The sequence below is a fragment of the Ammospiza caudacuta genome, chromosome Z, assembly GCF_027887145.1.
Source record: "Ammospiza caudacuta isolate bAmmCau1 chromosome Z, bAmmCau1.pri, whole genome shotgun sequence".
NCBI lineage: Eukaryota > Metazoa > Chordata > Aves > Passeriformes > Passerellidae > Ammospiza > Ammospiza caudacuta.
The window spans coordinates 66585912-66593033 of record NC_080632.1 but is presented as its reverse complement, the minus strand read 5'-3'; positions in this window follow the sequence as shown (position 1 = coordinate 66593033).

The window sequence follows — 7122 nt, the reverse complement described above, 5'->3', positions numbered from 1 at the left end:
TTGCTAACTCTAGAGGAGAATGAGACTCTCCAAATGATTTTAAGGAATATATTCCTAGGCATAGGATAATATAATGGCCAAATCCCATACCTTATGATCAGCAATGAGTAGACCTTTATAGCCTTAGCAAGCAACTCATCCAAGGTGAATAACAAGGGCTTAGAAAACCTTGGTTACTTTAGTCAGTGTAATTTGAGTTATGAATATCAACAGTGATTATTGTTATTAAAAGGCATGACAGAATTTTTGGAAAGCCATGAGTAACTTTAAAACTTCAAAAACTTACATCAGGAGTAGATTCAAATAAACAACAAAACCCCAAATGGATACAGCAAACATGTAAATGTTCCTCACAAGTAAACAGGGCTGAATATACAGTGAGAAATAACAACTATTGTGAAGCCCAAATAATATTGCTGCTAGAGTACAGGAATATAGCTGAGGGAAAGCCTGAGGGTTGAGGCAGGTTAGCTATAGCAGGTATTTCATATTTGTAGAGTACTGAAGTGTCAGCAATCTGTCATTTGAGCCAGTGTTTAGAAAGAAATAATGACAACCACTGCATGTAGCTTTCCTACTTCCTTGTATCAGACTGCCACGCTTTTAGTATTTCAGAGTGACTGGGCCGTCCCTGCAGCACCGCTGGGAAGGAAGCAGGCTGTGTTTTATAGAGGAGTGCTGATGAAAATGGGCAAGGAAGTGGGGATAGATTACACAACTGGAATGCCAAAAGTACACTCCAACATGGAACCCATAGTTGGTTTATTTTGTTTTTCTCTTCTTGCTGTTTTTGGTTTTATTGTTATTATGGTTTGTGGTTTTTGAATTTTTTTAGATGTGACACAGAGTGACTTGCAGTAGTTGGCATAAGAAATCAGTGAACACGACTAGTTTCTCATATTTTTTTTGGTGTCACACTCTGGTCTTTGGGCTATTTTTAATGCACACTTTTAACTTGCTCTCAGGGATTTATGCACCGTCTCACATTCCAAAACCTAATCATCAGTATCATTTTCTCTTACACTCTTTCTTTACATTAAAAAGAAGCCAGGGATAACATAAAATTACTTTTTCAAAAGCAGCTGGTGTATCAGGAGCTGGGGCTTAGAAGGACTAAAAGATATCACCTCTGTAAGGACTGCAGTTGTTCCTCGGGGAGCCTCCTGCTGCTCCAGGGCTTCCTGCATGCATCCTCCTGGCTCTCCTGCATCCAGCAGCACAGGCGTGCTGGCCCTGGGGAGCAGGCTTTTCTGGTGCCGACATTAACCTTCATCCCTCGGGGATTTCAGCTCTCCTTTTACAACTGCGTGCTTTTATTAGAGTTGATAAGTTTTGTGAGTGCTCAGAGAGTGCTGTGTGGGTTGGTATCAAGTTGGGACATACAGCACATCCACTGTTAGATTTTCTCTCTACTTTTTCTTATGAGTGCCAGGGAATCAGCAGTAAATCAAGAAAATAGCACAGCACAGACATCCATGACTGTTTAAACTGACATTGTGAGGTGTATACTCCTGCAAATGCCGTGGCCCAAGACATTGATATATGTATTTTTGTTTCCTGGCAGGGAAAGAAAAATATTTTTAGCAACTAGTAGAAGACAAGCAAGTAATGAGCATTGGATAAAGATAAAGTCATTTCCCCGACCTTCTGCTTTCTTTTTATTTGCTTTCTTTTCAGTAACACCCACATATCATTCTGAAAACACAAATTAAATAGAAAATCTGTCAATGGCACGGGCTCGGCATGGAAGCTGTGTACTTTGAGGAAATACTAGTTGAGACCTGCCAGCTCAAAGGTGAGTGGTGCAGTCCCAATTAGCCATGAACACACAACTCCAAAATGTTGTAAGGAGCTGATTGCTGCCCAGAGTCAGTTCTCAGGCTCAGAGAAAAGACACCTATTCTGGTCTTGAGTTACTTTGACACACTGACATACTGAGTGCACTCAGTTTGTGCCCTCTAGGATGCCAAACTAGCCAAATGCATCTGTTCTATGGTACAGGAGTTGCTTTGTGATGCAGAGGAAGTGGGGAGATGTGCCATTCACTTATCTGCCCACTCCCAGGGGGACAGCAACTATTCCTGTCCTACTCCTTTGCTTCCTACCTGTACTGTAAAAGCAACCTCCTGGCTCAGAAATGGGCAACATGAGGCCCCTAATCTGTTTTCCTCTTCCACACTGAACTTGCATAATCCACAAGAGAGCCAGGAAAAATCTGGTTATTTATAATCCAGCAAAACTTGGGCCTGTTGTCTCCATTGCTGCAGAGGGGGTTTCCTGAAATGCTGGTATGATGTTCACCAGCCTAGTTCTAGCAGTTTGCTTTAAAAATACTGGTGCTACAAATTATCTACATAAAATGTAGCAATATGACCTAATTTAAATATTTATTATGTTTTCAGATGTACCTACCACCCTGAGTATAGATAGTTTTGTTCATTATAGAGTCAAAAACTCTAATGTAGGTTAACAGTACTGAAATGAGATGCTCTGAAGTTATAATTTCTGCCTATCCCTTATAGTTTGTTATTGCTGTGAAGCCTATGGAGAACTATTTCTCTTGGTTTTGCATGATATTCCTAATATAACTCATTACATAATGTTTTCTAGGGTTCAAGACTTTAAGGTTAACCAGAAAACATTATGTTCTTCTTCAAAGGGAAAAAAATAAAGGACATGGGTAATTATTCTCTCAGCCTTCAAAAATCCATTTCCTTAACAGCACTCTATCCTCTCAAAAGAGAGTTTATGCTTATGGGGATGGTTTGCTGATGGGCTCTGCGGGAACAGGTTCAGTACTTCATGTGTGATTCCAAGAAGCACAAGAAGGACAGCTTTCTGAAGTGGGTCCACCTGTACCAGTCTGAAATAAGCATAAAGTCATATGGTTTTCAGAAGTAGGAACAAACCTTGCCTTACCTGCCACTGGACAGAACATTACTGCACTATCCACAAACAAGACGTTTGTTCCATCACAATCTATAATTTGAATAGTTGTTCACATTTCTGATATGAGTGTTTACACAGCCAATAGGTGGGGGCATAAAATAAAAGTGTATTGGCTTTGCAGTAAAGGAATTGATGCAAGGGAAGAGAGTTGTGTGCAACTTGTGCCTTCTTTATGGCCATGCAGGACAAGAACTGTTCTTGATGCCGGTCCCAGGTTGTCTTTATCTTTCAAGCACATTAGAGCAATGCACAGCCCATTAGAGCATCTGGAGAAATCTGAGTTTTCAGGGGACCTGTGTTCTGAATCCTTCCTGAGGCCTGTAGTACCTAAAGCAGTACAAAATTATTAACTACCAAAAAAATGCCTTATAGCTGATTAAGTGTTGTTTAGGCAGGTCCTAAAGCTTCCCAGTAGAAACTGAGCTCTGGCTTATGTCAGTTCAATCTAGTTCAGTCTGTCAGGAGGGAACATCACAACACAATCACCTTGGTAATAAAGGAAACCCATTCACAATTAGAGTGGTGGACTTAAAATGCATGAAGAGCTTCAGTTTCTGATCAGTAGCAGCCAAGCATCCCTGAAAGGAGAGAACGTCTGAGGTTTGCCTTTCAGCACCCCAGGGTGGGTAGAAAGGCAGGGTGGTGTGCATGGGCAAAGCCCACCTGAGGGAGATTTGTCTACCCCAAGCAGAGTTATGCCCTCTTGCTCAAACTCTGCCTGTCTGTAAGGCAATGTCAGTGACACTGTCTGGGCTATGAGAGCTGAGGTCTGCAGTTTTCTTTACCCAGCGGGAATGTCTGCCTCACAAGTGCATCAAAAGTTTTGGGTCATCCCCGTGAACCTGGTTTTGATCTTGTTTATTCAGCCTGGTAATTCCAGTGGAATAGCTCAGCATTTACCACTGTGTGAGATCAGATGGATGGCTTACTGTTTTAAAATCCCTGGGTTTGGCATGTGATTTAGGCATGCAGGGTCCTTGGATTCTCCTTAATTTATTGGAAATTAGGATAGATACCACTAATCATAGAAAAGGCTTTGATCAAGATACCTCTTTTCTATCACAGTGAGTCATTCCTTACTTTCTAGATCTTTGACCATCTTGCTTTCCAGGACTGGGATAGTCCATCCCCCTCCTCTCATTTCTCTTCAGCAAGCTTCTCCCCAGCCTCTGGACACGTGTCCATGGGTTATCAAATACACCTGGCGGCTGTAGATAGGTTTCATGACTCACAGCAGATAGGCTTGGGCTTTTCTGGCTGAAACTTGCTTCTTTGGGACCCTTTGGGCAAAGGAAAATGGAGCAGAGACCTGCAGAGAGCGCTGGGGCTCTGGCAAGGTGGGAGGCGGGGTGCCCAGCTTTGCACCCTCTTGCCAGTGTCCAGCTCCTCTCTTCTGGTTTCAGAGGTTCAGGTCCTTCAGTGACAGGATAATGCCCAGCAGATGAAACTTGGGGAACAATGCCCAGTTTCTTTCCTCTGCTCTCATGTGTGATCTGCCAAGGCTGTGAGCTTTAACAGTCACAGCAAATTGCAAGTCTGCTAACTTGAGGTTCCCCACTACCTCAAATTGCTCATATTGAAAAGAGCTACCTCAAGTTGCTCATATTGATGTATTTCAGAGTGAAAAGCATGAAATGCATCTTTTCTCCCTTTGTTGATCAAAGTACACTTTTAAATAGTAGCAGTTTTGCACTTTACGTAACAATTTCCTGCCATGGCTGGCTTTCCAGAATCTGACAGAACTGTTTCCTGCTGCTACAGTTAAGTTACTGATAACTTACTGCTGTTTATTTACAAACACAGTGTTCAGACATCCTTTTTTGTACCCTCCCTCCCCTTTCTTTTTTCTTTTCTCTCTCTTTTTTTTTTTTTTTTTTTAAGGGTGTTTTTGCCACCTGCAGCCCTGTCCTCATGCAACCTTCCTGTGAGCAGCGCTGCCAGCTTGGGTGGGCTACCAAGGAAACACCGAGAATTTGTTGGACTTGAAAAGAAAGCAAAGGGCCTGTGAATTTGTTAGAGGCTGCAGGTGGTTTTGATCGGCTGAACCGAGTCTGTGCCGGAAACATTCCGGCTCCTGGGCCTCCCAGGGGCCCTCAGCAGACAGGGCTCCACAGCCACGCCGATGACTCACGGGCAGGAACTCACCTCCGAGCGAGCGGCACTGGTGGGGAAAAAGTGACCAAGCCAAAATGACTCACAGGGGAGCCAAGGCTGCAGAGCAGGGCTGTCCTGGCAGCCTGCTGACACAACTCCAGCAGCAGCACTTCAGCCAGCAAGCAGAATGATTGCATAACCGGTGGGAAAGCAAATCTAGATGTAGCTGTAAAACCTGTGGCAGCCTGGTTGAGAACACAGCAGCCTTTAGGGCTTGCTGTCCAGTAATTTGGTGGAAGAAAGCTGGATAGCCTGTGGTAGGTCTTGAATGGACAGGTACAGAGAGTTTTATTAGGAACACACAGTAAAATTTGCAGCTGAGAAAAATAGCTTTGGGGAAGATGCAGTGTTGAATGGAGAAATTATATCACAAAGATCTTTCTGCACTCTTATATTTATCAGTTGAAGTCTGTTGAGATCAACTAGAGATTTGAGACTGCAAAAAAAACGACCTGAGAGTACAGGAAAATAATGCACAAGAAACATGTACAGCCCTTTCATCTTGAGGCTGTGTCCTAGAAAAGAGAAGTCCCAGGTGCTGTGACTTTTTGGAACCTCTGGGATCTGTTTTAAGTTACACAAAATAAAATTCCCAGTAAAACGATTTTCTGTCTGGACAGATTCATGGGTTTGACTTTGGACACGTGCAATATGAATTTGAAACAGTGCTGTGCAAACAGGATACTCTTTCTTTGTATAAAACATCAGCTCTTGGGTCACATCTCTTCCTCTGGAATCACCAGCTGGAAAATATTACGAGTCACAAGAATCTGAGAGCTCTGAAAAGCAGCACACACCAAGTGACATACAGGGTGAAAGCTTTAAACCCACAACTTAAAACACCAAATCAGAGCCCTCAGAGCAGGAATAGAGTTAAGCTGCTCTGAAATGTTACAAATAGATTGATGAGATCAAGCTAAGGCACCCAGGCAGCATCAGGAATGACAAGATAGAAATGAATACACAAAGAGCATGAGCATCCTTTTCTGACTATTTTTCTCCCCAGGCAGTGCTGATTTTGCAGTTACTCTGCTTCCTGAGATAATTTACACCAGCCTACACAGCACTTTGTGCTCTGGCCATACCCTGACAGACAGATGGTAGTTCTGGATGCACTTACAAAATAGTTCAGATGGGTAGGTGTAGGCCAGCAGGATTGTCACTGTGCTAGTAGGATACCTGAAGATTCTGGGTTATGTTTACATAGCAGTTGAACTATAAATGCAGGATGTATTTTCTTCCTTTTTTTCTTTTTTTTTTTTCTTCTTTCTTTCTTTTTATTTTCCCCTGAAGCATGAGCAGGTAGCATTTGAATATCCAAATACAGGCTCTTTCTTCAGGCTGATACAAACTGCAGTGTGTCTGCTCTGTTATACCATGTTCCCCTACTTAGTCCAGGACTAGGACACAGGCTCTGAGTGTGGGGGCCACTGTCTCAACTTTGCCAGGCATGTCTCTGGGCAGAAAAAGTGCTAGAGTCTCAAGATGCAAGCTGGGATATGCCTGCACCCTACCCCTGGCACCACTGGCCAAGACTGTCTTGTCCTGCTATGTTTTTTTTGGGGGGCTGATACCAGCCTGCCACCTCTCTGGCAGCTCCTCACTCACAAAACTTCATGGGGAAAAAAAACCCATTAACAACTGTCTCATAAAGCCAGGGTTTATTCCTGCTTATTTTCAACAGGGCGTTTCACAGGTCTGTATCTGTGAAGGAAAATAGCCGTTCCAAACTGGAATGTGACACTTGCGTTTTCTCTCTGCGAACCTTGCACCTCTGGAGCTCCAGTTCAGACAGGCTCCAGACAGGCTCAAGTTCTGATTTTCTTATTTCTCCTTAATTGCTTGCTGTATTTCTCTCCATGTTTATTTCTTTTTCCCCCCCTTTTTCCTCCTCCTGGTCTTTGTTTTCTCTGCAGTAGAATGTAAGTTACTCATGTTTTCATGGCTGCAGCAGCAAAGCCCAAAGCTCCTCCATTTCTCCTCTTACTTCACCAGAGCTCGAGATGAACTTTAGTGCAC